This window comes from Bombus huntii, chromosome 8 (assembly GCF_024542735.1).
Source record: "Bombus huntii isolate Logan2020A chromosome 8, iyBomHunt1.1, whole genome shotgun sequence".
NCBI classification, from domain to species: domain Eukaryota; kingdom Metazoa; phylum Arthropoda; class Insecta; order Hymenoptera; family Apidae; genus Bombus; species Bombus huntii.
Window position 1 is genome coordinate 2106149 of NC_066245.1, and position 21026 is coordinate 2127174.

At 38.5% G+C, this 21026-nt stretch overlaps 1 long non-coding RNA gene across 1 annotated transcript in view; it reads right to left on the reverse strand.

Moving 5' to 3' along the window:
- The window catches only part of LOC126868954 (uncharacterized), a 33390-nt gene extending 16598 nt beyond the window's left edge, over positions 1–16792 (reverse strand). Inside the window, exon 1 of the long non-coding RNA XR_007690777.1 lies at positions 27–16792. This is a non-coding gene — a long non-coding RNA (uncharacterized LOC126868954). The remainder of the gene's footprint in view (positions 1–26) is intronic.
- Positions 16793–21026: the final 4234 nt, after the last annotated feature.

Sequence of the window (21026 nt, forward strand, 5' to 3'; positions counted from 1 at the left end):
TAATTGTTTCGTCGTTAACGTTTTACCTTTCGCGAAACGGAATCGATAGCGTTGGTATTACATCGAAGTTAATTCGTGAATTCCATCCATTGCTTCCGCCAAGAAGAAACATCTTCCTCCGTGAAAAAGCATTCCCCTTAGCTGTCACTGAAACAGAAATCGTAAGATCTCGAACTTCTTCCTCGGAAGCTGCAAATTATTCAGGACGGTAGATTCACTTTGATGCTGGGACGGTTCATTTTGAAGCTCGCTTTGCATTCCTATCGAACAGAAGGTAAGGGTGTTGAATACGTTTGTCGAAATAAGCGTCTGCTTACTCGATTCGCCGTCCCTGACCCAGAATACCTGGAAAGCTTATCAGAGATAAGTAGCTTTTAAAACAATTTCCTTGCCCCCTTCAAACTTGCCATTTCCACAAAGCGTTTAACGTTTAACGTCGGCATCTGTTCAGTAACGATGTTAGGCAAATTACGAAACTTTTATAGCGGTAAGATCAGATGGAAATTTTCTAGATTAGCAAAATATTTAACCAAAAAGTTTCCAAATTTACGATCCTATTATCTACCCACCGTACCGACCATGTACGCTCGTCTTACGTTCTTCTTCGTCCTTATACCGTTTCAGTAGCCACGACCGAAACATCCAGTTAACAAAGTCACGTATCTATGAGAAATGGCGATTAACGAGCTCGACCTTCCGCGTGCTTCTTTCATCTTGCCGAACGCTTGTCACGGTAGCTTCTCGTTTCTCGTTGCTGCATCGTGATAGCACACGGCGTATCGCCATTGACGGTCTCGCGGAATGCGGAGGATTTCCGAGTGGTCTGAAAGGGGCTACGTGAACGGAGAAGCACAAGAGCGAGTTTCATTTTCCTTTGACACGATGTAACGCCATCAACAAGTGCCGCTATCCCGCAGTATTCTTGTTCTCACGCCGCAGTTGCTACTCATCACGTGGGAGTGATAATATCCGCGGACACGCGTATTCCGAGGGTTTGACTTCTTAAGCGACAGCTTACGAATGCTTTTTATCCGGAATACCGTTAGGGTTAGTCTCGTTGTTCGCTTCTTTTCTGATTTATGTGGTATCTGACGCGGTATTTACACTGGAAATCTGTAAACGACAGATTAATCGGTATAACTCGTTATGAGATAAAGAGGCTTAAATGGAATATTCGCGTTATCAAGAAGCGTTTACGGCGCAACGGGGTAATTTATACATTTTCCCACGCAGAATTATCGCCGTGACATTTCCTGGCTAAAATACGAACGATCATAAAATTCCGCTACGATCATGGCTGCTTGCTCTTTTCCCGATAATGCGAATCGAGAATGATATCTCCCTGTTGTTTTACGAGGACGACATTCTCCAGGCTATTCTTATAAGAGATTCTGTTTGCCCGCTATCGTTCGCCGAGCGAATGGAAAGGTCTTTCCTCTTTATGTTGTCGCGCAAAAGAATATATATTTACCGAGAAAAACAAGATCGTAAGCGAACACCTTACTCCTTTTGAAGAATTAAAAGCAATATTATAAATCCTTCGACGTTACGTATTGCGTATATTCTTATAATATGACTTCTTGCAAAGAAATATTTCCTTTCTTCGCGCAAAAGGTAATTTCGCAACTTGTCTACTCTTGAGAAATATCGAAGAATATTTAGAATATCGAATACATATACAGGGTGGTTGGTAACTGGTGATACAAGCGGAAAGGGGATGATTCTACGCGAAAGAAGAAGTCGAAAATATAGAATAAAAATTCTTTTTTTAATTTTTTTTTTTTTTTAATTTTTCCATCGAGACAATGATCTACAGTGAGACCGAAACGACTCAAACGAAAAATTTTTATTCTATATTTTCGAATTCTTTTTTCGCGTAGAATCACCCCCTTTCCGCTTGTGCCACCAGTTAACAACCACCCTGTAGAATATAGAAAAACTGTACGACATACTACGTATGTAAAATAAACTATATAGGAGCCGACCGTAAATCGGCCAGCAATTCGTTGTTTCCTGATTATTCCTATAATCATAATCATCGTCGTTGAGATAATTTCTCTTTGTGTAAATAGTTAGGAGGAATTTGGAGATGCGAAAATGATGTTACTCAGCCAGCTTCTGTTTCGTCTGTTTATTGGCTCGTTTGATATAAAAGCGGTGGGTACGTAGAAAGGAAATCGTATTTATAATAGCAGGCGGAAGTTTTTGAATGGAAGAAGTGAGAAAATGAGATTCGGGTTTTCCCCGTTTAGTTGATGCGCCATTAATCACCGCTCGACTTCTAAATTATGGAAACACCTATTTTCCCAATATACCGATCTTCATGTAGTACGTACATGACGATTCTCGTTTTAACAATTTCTACCAATGGCCATCTGTGGCCTGATAACGCTAAATGGTAAAAAACTAAACTTTCGTTGCAACAGATGAAACTCGTATAAATAAAGTTTTACAATATAATCCTACTGAACCGGTATAAGCTATAAAGCGAACACATGTATATTGCCAGTATCATTCGCGTTGTATGTCGTACCTAATAGCTTTCATTGTACCAAATTTCATTTGTCCGAAGAAGCTTGAACCAACGACGAACGTACACTTGCTCTATACTGGTAACTTTATTTTAAGTTAGCAATTAATTTCAATTTGCCCGATGACGAAGCGCCATCGTGTCGCTGTCATGGAGAGAGGGTTTTAAGAAAACAAACTCCAAGCGAATAGACTAGACTTGCCCAATAAATACTTATACAGCGGCGTACACGTGTACATATATGTTCAGGCAAAGGATAGACATTAACATTGAACGTTGTAGAGTACAGACAAATGGCGAACAACGGCCTTCATGGTATCTAATTTCATTTCCTCCGACGATTTCTCGTAATGACGGTTCTCTCTCTCTCTTTCTCTCTCTCTCTCATACGATTTCCTTCGTCGTATTACGAATGGCGCGTGGATCCAAGTAAATCGGTTGTCTCTTTGATCGCGCCACGAAGAAGAAAAATAAGAGGAATTATCGAAATCGGATGATCGACGACGTTTGATATCACTCGTTTGAAAAAAGTAGGCTCGTCATTCGTCTCGTCGAAGCTTGTTAAAATCAGATTAATTCCATTTATAGGCTTCTACGCTATTCGTGAAGTCGTGGTTATTTAACTCGCGAACGCATAGTCGCACACGCATAGTGCGTGTGTTTCTCAAATACAGAATGTCGGTGACTGGAAACTTGGCTTATTAATATATTTCGCGTGATTTCTTTTATACGAGTGTAAATTTCGAAAAAGCGTTTTCGAGAAACGAATGTTACGCTCGAAGTAGATCCATTTCGCAATGTTATACTCGGTGCGATCTACTATCCTTAACATTAACCTTCGTTTCTCGAAGCTCGAAGGTTCTCGAGCCCCTCTTTATCATCGAGCAAATTCTTCTGCGTACACATGGGATGCACTTGCGTGACATTTCAAGCGCACACGCACACGAGGGCGAGATAAATATATTCGCACGAGCCAAGCGAACCGAACTTACATTTTCAACGCAAAAGACAGTTGACGTAAATCGAATCTTATCCCCTTCGACTTTCTTTCTTCTGTTCTCCGGTCATATGGAAATATCCGGGGAATCTAGTATCTTGGGCCTTCTTTTCCCCACTTTGTAAATTATACAGCGGATATTGAAAGATCAGAGAATCTTTATATTCTACTCTTAAACTATAACAATGATCTCGAAGCATCAACGACTCTTCTCCTCTCTCCTTCTTGTTATAAACTAAAGCAAATTTTTATCACACTCGCAGATATAACGCGAATATCTAAAAATTGTAAAATAATCGCGAATAATATAAAAGATCAGATTTCCAACGAACTCTGAAAAAATATTAATTTCTCGAGGAAACACCGCGAAATTATTGTAAAGGAAAAATTAGGTCAGCGCCGTGGAAGCTCGTAATGAGTTTGCCAAAGAAATTGGTTTCCCCGTAAAAAAAGAACGCAATAAATAAATCGCGTAATAAATAAAAAGGAATTGAATATCGTTGAAATACTTGCGAAAATAATCGTCGGCTATTCTAAATTGCCCTCTATCACTAAAGTTATACCATGGAACGTCACGAAGACAAGGATTACGTCGCTAAAGAAAAGCATAAGCGCCGGCAAAGTAAATTAGGGCAGGAGATTGAACTTCGAGGAAGTCTGGATTAAGGGAGATAAAATTACACTTTCCCAAAGGAAAAAAATACCGGTATTCTCGCTTGAAATTATATTTCATTTACCTTCAAAGAAAAAACTACCAACTTTGCATTTTATAATTACATCATTGTACAAGTAAATTTCCAAGCGAAAATAACCAACATGAAATTTAATAATAATTCAATTCTCATTTATCAGTTTTACTTCTTACGAACGTAAATATAACGTGACGTACTTGCGCGTAACACCGATATAAAAATCGAATGAAAATGATGGATCGCTGAATAAAAAAATCACCTCAATTTCAAGATATTGGTAAGACGAAAGAATAGCGAGTAGACGCGATTCGTCTTTTCCGGTCATCCCTTATAATTTTCTTCTAATTTAGAGCAACGTGTGTGTACAAAAATTTGTCGCGCCATCGAGATGCTGGAAATTTATATTTTCGATGCTTAAATTCGTTTACCTTTTACGATGGACCGTATCTTTCCACGTATTTCCTTCCACGAGGAAACCATAGAGGTACTCGTCGAGACAATACGAACTTCTCACAGAGTCGTTACATTTTCCTCGAGTCGTTGTACTCTACAACTTTACTATCGCCTTCCTCATCCCTGAAACACGTAGCGCAGAACACAGTCGTATTGGAAAATAACAAAACGTCGATGGGACACCGGCGGTCGATTTGCAACGTAAAATTGAACATTATTTTGCCCTACAAGAATTAATTTTCGTGGCTGCGTGTTACGTGTAAACGCAAGATGAATCGAAAAGGAAAGGTTCAAAGTTCAAATAACTTCACGTATTTTATTTTAATACGTTTTGTCTCTTTCCATAAAACCGCTCGACGAATGTGTTTGTATTGTTGGTAACTGCTAAAAATAAAAAAAAAAAAAAAGAAAGAAATTTAACTTAAAAGGGTTCGAAAGAAAATTGTCGACGCGAGATAAAATTAATTCCACCATAACGGTAATAATTTTATCGTAGATAAGGCTCGATGAATATCGTCGTGAATAATTCAACGGCTTAATTACGGCTAGGAATATCTTGTACAACTTCCTTTAATTCGCTGATTATCCCTGAGAAAATATTTTGGTATAAATTAATCGGTAATGAAGCATCGTTATTTCACTCGTCCATAAACCAAGACCGATTAACTCGTCTCTATCCGCGTAAAAAGTATCACAAGTTATGAATAAATAATTTTCTCCGTCATCGTTGACTTATAAACGAGCTTTAACAGTTTGCCGAGTTTTAAACAATAATTGTTTCGATAGCAACGTTCAATAAGATTACAATAACGATACGGCTATAGATATTGAAATTAAAGCGGAATATTAAATCCGATAATGATCTATATAGTAATATTCTTCCGTGAAAGCCGTTCAATCTATTGGAAAATGTGCTCTAATTAAAATCTATGTTTCATTACAGCTTCGATTCAGATATAGAAGAACAACATACTAATAAACATTGATGGACGTAAACGTGTCGTATTTAGTTTGCATACCATTTACGTCAATTAGATGCCGTTTGCGTATCGCATTTCGAGACACATCGGGTATATTAACGAAATTGTTTTTTCCATTAAATCTGCTTTTACGTAAGAACGATTAATACTTGGCGACTAATATATATATATTTCTTTCAAATTCATCCATCTCCGACAAACTGATTCATCGATACCACGATTACGAAAAATCTGGAAGACCTTACCATTTATCATTTTATCGTCCTAACGGGTCTTCTAACGTATCCATAAGTTTCTCAGGGCAAGAACGACGGCTACGTTTGAAGTTTGTTCGTTTCATGAAAATAACTTCTAAGGTGTGATATTCGATAAAAGCAGTAATGGTATGTAGCGAATATCCGATAATTTCTCTTCACGTTATTTTTGTTTTTAAAAGTTGTTGAATTACTAATAGAGAAATTACCTAGAAATCGTTTAGACGTGAAACAATGGATGATCTTTTTGTATTTCTCTTTTATATCTTTATATCTTTAAATGAAAATTCTATAATACACTCACTGTACATGGCAATACCAATTAATCACTTCGAATATCATTTTATTCGATATACGCCAGATGCTCGGTACGTAGGACAGAAACAATCGATTCTATTTGATTAATTAAAACCGCAAGTAATTAATTTACATGAATAGAACATTGAATTGCACTATATCGTTCTATTATAAACATGTATACTGTTAAAGAGTATGCTTAATTGGTTAATGGCAGATTAATCGTTCGATGATAAATATAACAACGTGCTTTATTTATTTGCCTTTATCGAATGTTATTAAATAACCGAACCGATATTTCTAGCGTTTAAACGACACATTAAAATTATGATTTACGATCGTTATCTCACGCGCATCTGCTTAATCTATTGCAAATACTCAAGAGTAAAGTTATACACGTTCTTCTACACGATTCACGTTAATTTCAAATTCTTAAAAATATTTCGATAATACTTCGATCACACTTATGTTGTCTCGACTGAAGGACTTAAAGATAGCAAACATCGATCCACTTCATAATTCCACTTTACAATTCGATAAAAGAAACGATAAAATATCCGTTAGACTACTTCGTAGGAATACTTAAGATAAACGATAAGAAAACATTTGCCAATAAGTATACAAATAATCATTTTACACACAAGTCTTACGATACTCTAGAAATTACTCGAATCGATAGCGTCGCTCTTATCAAACTCAGTCGACTAGTCGATAATTTATTAAAAATAGAAACACTGTACATCGTCGTAGTCGATGGTTGACAACAATCGCTGCAATTATTCGTTTTTTTTTTTTTTACGAAATAGGAAAAATTACAAATTGCTTTGTAGCAAGAAATCGCGAAAATTACACGAGATTAATAATTCAAAGGGGAGAACATATAATTTTATTCGCAACACGACGTATAGGGGATGAATTCTAAAAATAGAGGTCTATCGGTAAAGAGAATTTCAAGAGTCCAAGAGAGAATTTCAAAAGCGGTACGATAATATTTATTTTATTTCAGATCTACGTGATTTATGACACGGTCGAAAGAAAAGGTATTTTTCGAGAAAGATATTTTTTGCTTTTATCGCTCGTGCTTAACCGCTATCTACCTTAGAAAGGGTAATTATATAGATCTTATCGCGAAACGAGTAGGAAAATCAGCGAACAAGGGAATCTCTGTAAGCATCGCGACGAATCAACGTGTGCACGCATGTAACGTGTTTCCCATTTGCTGATCGACGACGTTGATTGACAGATAATGGAGATCGATATTTCGAGGCAGCCACGAAGATTCTGTTAGCGGCGTTTGTTCGTCGAACATCTCTCGCTAGGCTACACGGTGTTCGTCGTTTCTCGCGCGATTCACCTGTTTAATTAAACGACAGCAGCCGGCGCGCTCGGTTTCATTAAAAATTTAATAGTCGCGATTGCGAATCCATCGACGTATTCGGCTCGATGTAAATCGATCTTTAGCCGAGATACGCTGGGCCATACGGGTTACCGTGTCACTGCGAACGATAATGACGATACATTGGATGATCCGTGGCGAGCACCATAATACCAAATGCTATCTATGTTACTGATATGTATTTATTAAATTTAATGCCTATCGATACGTTCGCTGTTCCCGTGTTAAATATAAACTTCGATCGTGCGCCGGATTACCGCGTATCATCTGGAGCTTATTCAATAACGCGCCGTAAATTCGGATTGGCGGTAACGTAATTTAATAGCCTTGAAGCTCACGGAGTGGTATTTAGATCCGTGACAGTTTCTCGACGAGTCGAATCTCCGAATGATCGAAGACGATCTTCAAAGAGCCGGCGTTTGAAGGCGACAGCATTTCAAATATTCATGATTCTTCCTAAATAGCGAAGATCGTGTCGGTATCGAAGTTATTCTGGCGAATTACCAAAGACTTTAATAGCTAGAAATATCGGACAAAAGACGCGTTATTTCATTTGCAACGAATGCAGCCATCCTGCATCCTATAGCACGATCGATCCAAAAAAAAAAAAAAATTGAAATTAAGAATTTAACGAAATTTTACAAATCACGAATAAATTGTCCTATTACTATGTGTCAGATAATCGTGCGCGGGCAAAATTCCACCAGCTTACGAACCAATCCGATACAAAGGAACAGAGATGTGTAAAGAAACCTACGCGTGTACGTCGAACAAGCTGAGAAGGTTAAGGAAAGGAGAAAAGAAAGAACGAGCTGATTCTCGATTGTTCGCTTTAAAACCCGACCGTTCCTCGAGAAAAGTGATCGAAGGCAAGGTATTCTGCGTGGAGCGGGGCTACGACTTTACAGCTGGCACGAGGAATAGGGATAGCTGTGACACAGGACCAGGGGAGGTTTTGACGGTATTGATTTCCCAAGCCCGGGACCTCGTACCATCTGTAACTCAAACTGCTCGACTGAGATACCCTTACGTGCTCTAACCGAGCCGTATAAAATCGTACATGCAGCTAACTCTATATCTCGTTCGTTCCATCAACCATTTCGTCAACATTTTGCACCCGATTCTCGTCGGGGTATGCGCGATTTTACTGACGCGCTGTAGCAAGGCAGAAAAGGCGGAGGAAGAAAAATTTCTGACGAAAGTTTGAAAGGAAACAGGAGTCGATGGTACGTCTAAAAGGAAATTGGCAAGCTGCTCGACAGAAGTTGCGCAAGTTTTAACGAAATACATATCTGCTCGTGCAGAATGCTGCAAACAAAAGGACGCGACTGCTTCATTTTACTTTGGTATTACATTAAAGTAGAAGAGCGTTGTCTAAAGTTTTTCATTTGAAAAGTAATTGCCACCCTTAATAGCCAATTTGTGAGTTTAAAAGGACTAGCCTTTAGAGATACAATTTATCAAGCATTCTGTCCTTTTTTATGTCCGAGTATCGCGGATGAAGAATAGATGGTGACACGATAGTGACGTGATAGATTAAAGCTATAGAGCTTGAATAGAGTTTAAAGGACAAATCTTTTTCGGATAGATACTTTTTATAAGAAACGGTAGATCGTGGCAATGAAAAATGCTTTCAAAGTGACAGAAAATACCACTTGAAGTAATAGATTCGAATATCTTTGGGATACGCAAAGAAATCTATCCGGCCATAACTTTCCGGCATCGTGTAACGTTCGGGTCGAGAAGCTTTCCAAATTTTCCCATTGTTTTACGCGAATATCAATTCCCCAATTTTCCTATCCTCCATATCTTTTCCTTTTTACGTATAAGATTGGCCAAAGGAGCTGTCTAAACTGGATTCATCTGGAGCTAGTATTTATTCGTAAGTTGCAATTTATTTATTTAAGGAATAATTATAATATCCTTTCTATAACATTTACGTGAGTTTCCATTTCCATTTCCCTTTCAGATGGATCTAAACGGTGCAAGCCACGTATAAAGGAATCTTAGGAATAAGAAAATGTGTTACTACTTCGATCCACGCAATCTGACTGGCTTCGACGCATGTCGCCTACGCATCTTGTCGTTTCATCGTGGAAACTAAGGAAGCCCGGTTACCGGGTCAAAGGTGACAAACCACCAATTCAGAAAATTGCCCTGCTAATACATACATCCGCGTAAACCATACATAGTTCTATATTCACCCAAAGTGTTTCCAAAAATCTACTCTATGAATACGAAAGAACGTAAGATAAAATTAAAATTAAACGAACTTAAAGAACAGGAAGGAAGAGAAAGAGCAATTGGCGGTGAATACGCGTGTGCCTTAAATGCATACTGTCGATAATTCGATTAATAATTTCGCGTAATAATAATGCAAATGATATTCTGCCTCTTTTTTTTCTTTTTAGAGAAACATGTTCTCCGCTTTTGTCATTTTCAACGTTCTTCTTGAATATACGCGAGTACATCTCATACACGATCTTTGAGATGTTTTCTTTAAAATCTTATCACGTACTATGTAATCGTGTTTTCGAAGAAAACCAAAGCTCGTCTTCCATGCGAGCGATGTTTTTAATTAGTTTTACTGCAACCCTAATCAACGACAAGAATTACTAATAAACATACGTTTCACGGCTGAATTATAAACAAGATGATAATTAACAACTTCGTTAAATTTCTCGAAGGCGAGCCTTGATTTTTAGCTTACTATTATTTGCGATATATTCGGTTCAAGACGATGCCCAGAAATATCGAGAGTTTCGAATAGTACCAATTCGGTGAATACCTGAACTGCTACGTTTGCCGACGATACGGCTGTATTAGCGTGCGATCGAAATTCGCGTGAAACTTCAAATAAACTGCAACAACGTCTCAACGAGATAGAATATTGGCTAAAAACACGAAGAACTGGAATCAATACTACGAAATCTACACGCGTGAAATTCATCGTAAAAAGCGAGCATGCCCTGCAGTAAAATTAAATTACTATCACAGCTGCTATACTTTGACAAAAAATTATCATTGAAAAACGCAAGAAAATAGAGCGATTGAACGAACGGCAGAAAACTTTGGTGGTTGATCGACAAGAACTCACAGCTAAGAACAACGCTAACAACAAACTTGCAACAAACTGCGGACACGCAGAACTATTTTCAAGCCCGTGTGAAATATACTCCTGTCGATTAAGGGAGCACATCCGCGAATTCCGATAAAATCAATAGAAACATGACAAAACAAAAAATTGAGAGGCGTTTTGAAAACAGATCGGTACGTGCCGAACAAACAAACAAAGAAAGAAACCGGTAGACCCATCGTAAACTAAGAAATCAGCAGACACAACGGGTTATATCAACAACGGCTGAAAAATCGTCCCAACAATCTGGCTACGAAATTACTGGACACCAAGGGAGAATAGGGAAAATCGAAGACACCTTTTACGTCTACCAAATAGATTTAACCACGTAAGCTGAGTAACATCACGACGATACGTCTCTGGATGTGTTTATATTCGTGTCGATTTAAGTCACCGACCTGTGCCGATTATCGTTGTACGATAGATCGCATATACGAAAATTATAACAATAAAAAGAAAAAGAAAATAAAGAATGGGATTGTAGATACGAGAAGAGAAGAGCGAAAAACTGATGATGGAGAACGCATGATGAAGGTAGATCGTCTTGCGAAGAAGCTTGACGCGGTAACGTTCGAACGGCGCATATATCCGTGGCGTTAAAAGGAGCCTCCTACCTTTTTACTTTATTTCCGTACGTAATCAATAGGCGTTCGATCGGGTCGGTACATTTCCGAAGTGGCGTCTCAACGTTCAGAGGAGCGCCTCGCCTCCTTTATCGAGGTTGTCGGCGTAGAAACGAGCGAGGAAAGGATACATATAGGGAGCGGGAGCAAGAGGGAAATTGGCAGAAGTGTGTAGACCACTACATCTTCTTCAAGAATCACAGATATCGTATATAAATAACCAACCGCTTATTTATCATGCTCTATCGAGAAAGGAACGGAAAAGAAGGGGTGGAGGCAAAAGGCCATTTTTATACGATCGGTATGGTACACTACCGCTCAAAGAACTCGTAGTCTGATGCTCTTGCTCATTTTTTATAGGATGCATATTTAATTACAAAATAGTTTGCAGTAATTTTGTTACGACGCGATAATATTAGCTTTTTAAAACTAATATGTTACACGGTAAAACTATATCAACTTGCATCGATGAATAAAAAATAGTCGATGTAACTGAAGTTCGTATTAATTTCACTTACTACAATTCATCTACAGTTTGCTACGGGTACTTTTCTTCGCATAATAGAAACTTACCTTCAGAGACGAAAGAAAATTCGCTTTAATGAATGAAATTCTCGCTGCAAACAGAATCGATGCTCGGAATTTAAGGCCACAGTGATAAGATACGATAAGTTATATAGTTCGTTCTTCGTAGGGAAGCAATTTTTCAATCGAATATGCCGATAACTATTCTCGTGGTAGTAAAATTGTTTCTTTTGAAAATATCGCTTGTCATGATATTATTTAAGCCCTTAGCTTTTAATAAAAATTCGGAGATATAATACCCATCTTTACGAGGCCTCATATTTTTGCACATAATAGCTTCTTCCCCCTTTCCGGCGACCTGTTATGCCACATTAAAATACTCCCTCTTAGCTATCGAGTAACATAAAATCAGAAAATAAAGATGAATTTGCCATATTTTCGTCTTATGGCTTTCAATTTTCCCAAACGTTTTATCATTTAAAGAACCTTTTATCGTCGCCTTCTTGCGCGATTGAACTAACATTATTATCCTTCTTTTGCAAATAGCGATGAAAATGTAACGAAGCTTATATTTAGAACGATACTTAATTTTAATTCGTGAAATTGAAGCCTATTAAGCACGAGCTGCGTGTGAAGTTTCGACGTCCTTAATCTGGTACGCTGTTTAAACACCGAGTACCACGATACACTACATATATAACCACAACAAAATGACAAAAATAAAAAGATAATCAGGTAAAGTATAAAAATCGTTGTTCTCTGCGCCTGGTTTATTTACGCTGCTTCATACAGTTTTAATCACGTCGCATCCGATTATCGCGTTTATATGGTAAAGTAACAGCGATTAGTATAAGTCAGTAAACAGACATACGTATGCATAAAGGACCTTTGTATCAACGTAAACGGAGAACATATGCCACATCCAACGATAAAAGAAATTAATATTTCGGTTAACATATCGTAAACCCGACGAAAATTACTTCTCGATCTATGTTCGTTATAAGCTTTTACTCTACTTGGAACAAATATCCTAAAGTTCGGACGGAGCTACTTCGTTGTGTTGCATTTTCGAAGAGGACAGATTGCCTCGGGGTAACTCCACGCTTCGATATTGATAAGTTTCCAAGTTCACTGGAAAGGTTATTGGGAGAAAAAGTGAATTATATTCGGAATCAGAGCATGTACAATACTATACAAAACGATTGGATGTTTCTAAAAGAAATTGACTAAGTTTGTTTGAATAGTCGTAAACCTTAATGTTCATCGTTGTCTTCTGAAACTGTTATATCGGGTGGAATAAATTGTAAGTACACGAAATTATTGCTACCTCCTTCTATCTCTCTCTCCCTCTCTCTCCTTCTCTCTACTCAGTCTATCCTCTATTAATAATATTTTCTATAATCAATGTAAAACATATTTACTCTGTTAAATGATGGCGAGCGAGCTCTATATATAACGAACCACTTGTTTATCGAACATTTCTAATAAAACCAACAATGTTAATATACGTGCATTTTCATACTATTAATTCGAAATAATGGGGTTTATTAAATTGAGAAAATCAAAGAATTTATACGACAATTTATAGCGGACTCGAAGTAATTGTTATATTAGTATAATTAGAATATTCTTATGCTAATACGGAGAGAGGTCTTGGAATATTTAAAAATCCAAACGCGTTGTATGTATAAATTAGTCATGTAATAAAAATATTACTTTATCAAACGGATGAGTCTTTCCATCACTGACTAATTTGATTTATTTTCCTTCGTTACTTCTTGACGGTATTCTCGATATTCCTCGTGTACGTAACTTTATCGAGAAATTTCATTGCGTATCTTTCGATCATCGAACGCCGCGTTCGACGTTGTTGCGAGGTAGCGCGAAGAATCTTCTTCGAAACGAAATGAAAAGGGAAAATAACGCTCGGCGGGATAAATGTGAAAGTTCGAGTTTTATTTGCTATCAAGTTTTCGCGGAGGAATACGCGTTTATTAATAATACAACGCATTTTCCTTGAGAAGCGCAGGCATCGTTTATAAATAACCAACTTATTTGTCGTAGCCCAAGGAAAAAAGACAGGATCGCTATTGTGGTGTATTTTTAAAAAAAACGGCACACAAGGGGAGAGACTGGAAGTGGCTTTTTACAAAACGTCGGATACTACGGGCGATTTAGCATCGCTATGACAACGCAACAAAACGCCCGGTGAAAATTATGTTTTTCGTTGTTACGTCCATGAAACGATACGACGAATCAATCGGTTACTGCAAAAGATAGCGATGATATAGATACGCAGCTCGGACTCGAATAACATTTGACTCAAATTACAATCGAATTTTAGAGAAGATATATATATATATATACGTAAAACTTGTTGAAAAGAAAGCATTAACGCTCTAATAAAGAATTTGAGACACCTGATAAAATCGCTGATTGTTGGGTAATGTAGCGTCATTGCGATGCAATCTACTCGCGTATCATAAGTAACGTAACTATTGATATTAATTTTTTCACAAAAAGTCAAAGATGTCGGATGCCAGAAACGTAAAAAGTCTTGTCGATGAAGGAATAACTAGTTTCCAAATCGTTCGTTCGAGACGAAACACGCGCGCAAAAGCACGCTTAAAATTCGTTGATTTATTCGTCTGGCGGTGGTCCATTTCGCGGTAATTTTCCTGCTTGGAATTTATCTGATAGGTGGCATTAAAACGCGATCGAGCGGTCTCGTGGTTATTGATCAACGTGATTGAAATATTTATAAAATCCAAGGAAATTCGCGATCGACCTTTCCGAACGAAATCACTGCCCTCGTGTCGTCGCCGTGGCAAATTCTAAGGTGGCCTGAAATAAATGTCCGTAGGCGTAGTAAGCACGAGCAAAGCCCGCTTGCACGTAACATAACGTGACGTAGTCCCATGAAAGTCCTCGTTATGGGGATTTGGCGAGCCGTCTTCCCGTTTAAATATCATTTCAAACGGCTATAATACGTTGCATGACGAAGAGAAACACGATAATAACACGTGCAGAACACAGAAACCAGAGCGACGAATAAACGGAGACGAGACCTTGAAGTGCATCGCGGAAGCTTAAACGTCTAAAGAAATGGGCAGAGTAGGGAGAGAGAGAGAGATGTGGAGAGGGCAAACTGAAGGAGGGTGAACTCGGAAAATCTGGCGAAGATTACGGAACATTTACCACACCACGGTCCATCTACCTTTTCGTTTGTCACCGCGTATCCACGTCTAACGACGACCACTTAAACTACCTCCGTTTCAATTTTCAATCGGACAAGCATTTAATTTTTGCCTACAAAGAAATAATTAAAACGGTCATAAATTATAAAAGCAGAATAGAAGCTCGCAGCAGCTCACTGACTAGCAACTTGTGTAATTAGCGTATGCAGAGAAAACTACTCAACCAGTAAATCTGATAGACCGATCGATAGACGCTTTTTCGATGGAAAGATCGTCTGTATCTATGCGATATTCGACTGTACATGAAATACAAGAAGTTATCTATAAGAAACGATGTTTTTCGTAAAAGTTGTCAAGCTTGGATAAGCTATTAAATATATTTAGAAATCATAACTATAAATAAACGTCTGTTCCGGAAGATATAAAAACTTATTTTTCTTACTCGAAAGGGATTATAAGATATGAAAGAATAAAAAAAAAAAAACTACAAGAGAATAAAAGAACTAAACATGTGCGTAATGCGCCAACGAAGTGTCGTCATGGACAATGGCGATAAATTAATCACCACGTTCAGCTGAGAATAGTGACGTTGCCTTGTTTTTCATCAAAACAATTTAGCGTAGAAGATCAGAGTATCGCGAAGGATTACGTGTATAATGTGTTGCGAATTAACAGCCTACGGCCACTACTCTGTACTAAAAATAGTAACAAATTTATCATCTGTCTTCCTCGTGAAACTTCGAAGAAAATAGCTGCAAAGCGTTTACGACATACGAGTATCCACTTAATCCAACTTTCTTGACTCTGTATTTTGACAAAACTTTAGAAAAACGTTATCGCGATAACCAAAGGATTAAATAAACGCACAAAAGGACAAAAGCTGAACTGCTGAGAAACACCGTCGTTGTTCAGAAACTTCCAAGAAGTACACTCGAACGTATCGGAGACCCGAACGAGGCTACGAGAGGTATCGTGGAGGAATACTTAAAATTTTCCGCTGCAAAGGAAACGACCATGATCGTCGTATTCCTCTCCCTACTTGCGCAAACCACACGACGAACAAACGAATAGATTCCATACGAAGGAGAAACAGGTTCACCAGACGAAGATAACGCGTGTACGTGTACTCGCATGGTTTCCGCCGGTTCTTCGGTCACTGCTTTCGTTCATCCTAACCCATTTCTATATCTATGTTCTCGTCGGTTGACAATTTCGTATGTTTCTGGTAGGACGAAACGTGAACAACTTGGCCAACTAGGTCTCGGCTGTTAGGACTAGGGCAAGATACGTTTTGCGGTCCTTGTACCGAGCTGCCCGACCGAATTTAGTTTCCTGTACGGATAAATCTATTTCCCGCGTTGCCAGATACCGCGTGGGATGAGACAGCGTCTGTGACTTTGATTAATTCGAATTTCGAACACACGAATTCGATGCTTAAAATATTTCCAAGCGAAACGGTGGAAACTGCTACGTGGAGGAACGTTCGTAAATTCAACTAGGTAACGTTATATACGTATGTACTGCGAAGGAAGAAAGTATTGGGACAGCGTGGTAGGAAATAGTTGATCGTGTAAGGATCGTACGATGTATTGCCATTTACTGAAACAAATTTATACCGGTATTTATATTGACATATATATGCGTGTAGATGCGTTAAGCTTGCGCAAAGTTGAAGAAAAATTCAACAACGTGTAAACAAATTGCACAGCGTTCATTACGACTGAGTTTATACGTTTTATATCCGCATCGAAATTGGCATCAACGGTTGCTACATACTTCGACGAAGAAGCAGTCGTACAGTTATGCGAAAAAATGTTAATCGATACATTGAAATACGTAATAATAATACATAATAGATTGATATCAAGGAAAAGAAAAAGCGTTTGCTCCGATGATTAACATTACTTGCAGGAATGAACTTTACGATCAATTATCAGTCGAGCGTAGAATATACGATGCGAATAGAAAACTTATCGCAGACTTTAATCTTTGACTGTACGTTTAAAGGAAAATAAAATTCACGATAAACCATTTCGATGAAAATATCTTACAAGTTGATAGTTCCGTAATTATATCCGATAGAACATTTCAAACAGCCATGTTTCAAACACGAATGTTACGTTGATCAACATCAGGGAAACAGGTCTTTTTCGCGAAAAAGAACAAAACGAGAAAAATATTATCTCTCGGATCGTGATGAGGATAGTTTCGTTTGCAAACTGTTTCGATGAATTTCAACAAACGTGTTAACCTATGCGATCTAAATCCGTTTTCGAGCGTCGGTATGCAAAATAAAATCAAATACGTATAACGATACCACACGCCTGTTACGGGTCCTATCGTAACTATATCGAATGTCAATTCACACAGAGACAGTTAAATCCATCGGAATACTTATCGAAACGTGACAGGCCATGCGAAACGCGCACCAAGTGTATGTATACGTTTGCGGTCTAGCGGATATTCGCGGCTATCGATGATATCCGGCGACGTCCTTGCCCTGATAAACGACGAGATACCTGTTTATTCGAATAATCACGGCTTTATCTTCTGGTTCTCGCCATCCCACGTTTGCTAGGTGTAAAAAAAATTCGGTGCTTTCATTTTTAGCTTCTACGAAGAAAACGTGTATCTGTATCCTTCACGATCGAAATATCTTTTATCACTGAACCGCGAATATTCGCGCGTTTGTGAGAAAGACGCGGAAATGCGCGGTATACGCGTAACACGCAAAAATGTATATCGCGTAAAATATCGAAGCGATAGTGGTACTCGTTGTGGTGTTTAATATCAGAATTTAATAAACAAGTCCATGCTTAGGTTTCGTTTCTGCGATTGTATTCGCTTATAAATTCGTACAAACGTTTCCATTTTGGTCGCAACTTTTTATTCTTTCCTGTCGCTAAAAACTCGTTGATAAAAGTACAAATAACGAGAGAAATAATCGTGGTAAAATATAAAACTTTTCTACACCCAACACACATATAGTTAAAAACCAGTTTTCATTTTTTTTACTTCGTTCGTTTCATTTTCATTCACGGGCATTTTCCTTTTCCTCCTTACTCACCCTCCATTTCTTTCGCCGTTTCCCCTTTGTTCCCGGAAAGCGAAATGGGAAATACCGCGTTTTCTTGCCGCTTGGCCGGTGCAAGATGAAAATAAAGCAACGCAGAAATAGCGGATGAGAAGAGGAAGAATGAGAGAAACCGGCAACACGGAAAAATAGAAAGCATCAGCGCGCTCTTTTTACCTTCTGCTCGTCGGTCAAGAGCAACAACGTGGTCCTCGGCTTTACCATCTCACCAGATCTCATCAGATTTTTGTCTCGTTATCGACTACAATTTATGAACCGATAGACAGACCGTGTAGTCGTCCGAGGAGTCTTATACCCGATGCTTATTACATCTAGTCACAGGAAAGCACGCGAATGGTCGATTAGGCTGTCGAGGCGTAACGACCAAATGAAAATTGATGACAGTGAAATTTCTGGCCTGTGGTTTACCGCCGGCGATGGCAGTCCCGAAATCTCAAGTTAACGCACAGCCGACAAAATTGCGAAGCGTCCGTAAGAAAAATGATCTTACGAGAACAATTACGAGTACGATGTAATTCTACATTCGTAAACTTCTTTTCCAAAGCGTGCTAGAATATCGAAGCGTCTATAATTATGACTGTGCGCCCTAAATTCGATGTCTGCGAGGTGTTCGATTAAAACAATCCGGATCGAGCTTAAATTCAGCTGCTACATATGTAAATATGTCAGACAGTTGTTCAGGAAAAAAGCTACAGACGTATGTGTATCGCGAGATCCGATCGAAGGAACGAAAGATGGAAATTGTGCGAATTCCAACGCGATAATCCGTACGAAACGTAAAAATGCGTACGGTATATCTACGAAAAAGGCAACGACTTGATATAACTGAAATATACAGGATGATTGGTAACTGGTGGTACAAGCGGAAAGGGAGTAATTCTACGCGAAAAAAGAAGTCGAAAATGTAGAATAAAAAATTTTCTTTTTAATTTTTCCATCGAGACAACGATCTACAGTGAGATCCGTTATAACGTGCCGCACGCGTACCGAGCGAAAATTCAACGTCGATTTTCTCGAAAACAAAGCCTCAAACGAAAAATGTTTATTCTATATTTTCGACTTCTTTTTTCGCCTAGAATCACCCCCTTTCCGCTTGTACCACCAGTTACCAACCACCCTGTATAAATGTACAAACCGAAACCTATAAAACATTTAGAAAGATATTGTAACGTATCTAACATAGTGTCGTTTAAGTAGCTTTTCTGCGATCAGCCAGCTAATACCTATCGAATCGCGACAAGCTTGCGTGTAACAGTGGCAGTGAAGTGGCTAAAGACAAGAGAGAACACAGGATTTACGAAACGTGCCACTGTCGCAAACGAGAGGTGTTTGCTGACATTTTCGACGATGAAGTGGCGTCAAGCGAGAAAAGAGAGTGGCGCGAAGCAGTGAAATCTTTATAATTTTCACAAGGCAAACGAAAGGCTGAACCGGAGGTAAAAAGGACCGGACCGATCGCGAGTGTAATAACGAGGCAAACATTAAGCGCAAGAACGCCTCGGGTTGCGCCAAAGGTCCCCTCTTAACACACTTAATAAATATGTTTATCGCTCCAGTGACTTCCGTCTATCGGCTGAGTGGATCCAGTGACGTCACTGGCGCTTCTCTAACGTCATGTCACGATAAAACAAAACCGTCGTTGTCGGATCGCGGCAAAATAATTGCCCGTTATCGGCCTCGAAAAGCACGTTGTATCCCCACACTTTGTCCGACAATGTATTCCCGATTCTATTTACGCTCCGCTTCACGACTATTTTTAACGAAAACGAACAAAGTCGGGGGGCAAGCGAACGACGAAACCGCCATCCGACGACTTCTTCGACGCAGAGTGCAAAGTCTGCTGTGCCGAATCTGAATGAGAATGTTCTATTTATTATCGGCCGTCTCCTCTTTAGCGACTCTGTGGCTCGAGAATAGCGATATTTTATTACAATTTATAATTCTCATTGCACGATCGTACGTTTTTAGATGAACGTATATCTGTATATTTTCGCGCTACGATATCATTCAGATACGATAATCGTTAACACCCTGTATAAGAGTTGATTTCATCGTTCGTAGTATGCAAGTATGTGTATATTAATAAAACTGAAAATCGTGGGATTATAGAGGAAAGTACAATTATAACGAGATTATTTTATGTTGGAGTTAAGGCGTTTATTCTTATTTAGTACGGCAAAGGAGAAAAAAAGATGTAGAATATCTATTTATACGTTGTTTGCTCGTACGTGTTGTTCTATTCAGCTACGACAGGTGGAATGAAAAATTCCAGAAAAATCGATTATTAAAGACAACGCGTTGTAAATGGACGACGCGTTGCCTTGTCTCTATACTTTAGCCTCTCTACACCAAAGATCTGTTTATTTCGTTAGATCCTTCTTTCAAGTATCTCTGAAACGTTTTCAACAGACGTTGGAACGTCTCTCGTTCCTCGCGCAAAGCATCTTAACAATGTTTTCTTAAACATCATAGTAAAATCCATATACCAACTCGACAAGAAGAAGACACACACTACGTGTTTAGTAAGTCGTTATATTCGAGTAACTTGCATCTCGAGATGACACGACTGTGCACACAAATACCGTGACATTTCAGAACGAGCAAAAGTAATTATTGACTATCGTTCGTGTTAATAGTATTTGGAAGTCACCTGACATCGCAATGTTACAACTTCTATAAATACGTATGTATATTATATGCATTTGAATACGAACAATGCGAATGTGTTTGAATAGAAGTAAAAAAGGGCATAAGAAAGAAGTAGCTGCATTGATACCGATTCAAAGTATTCGATGTTTATACTTGACGACACTGATTACGAATACAATGCAAAAATATGTACATATCCGTAT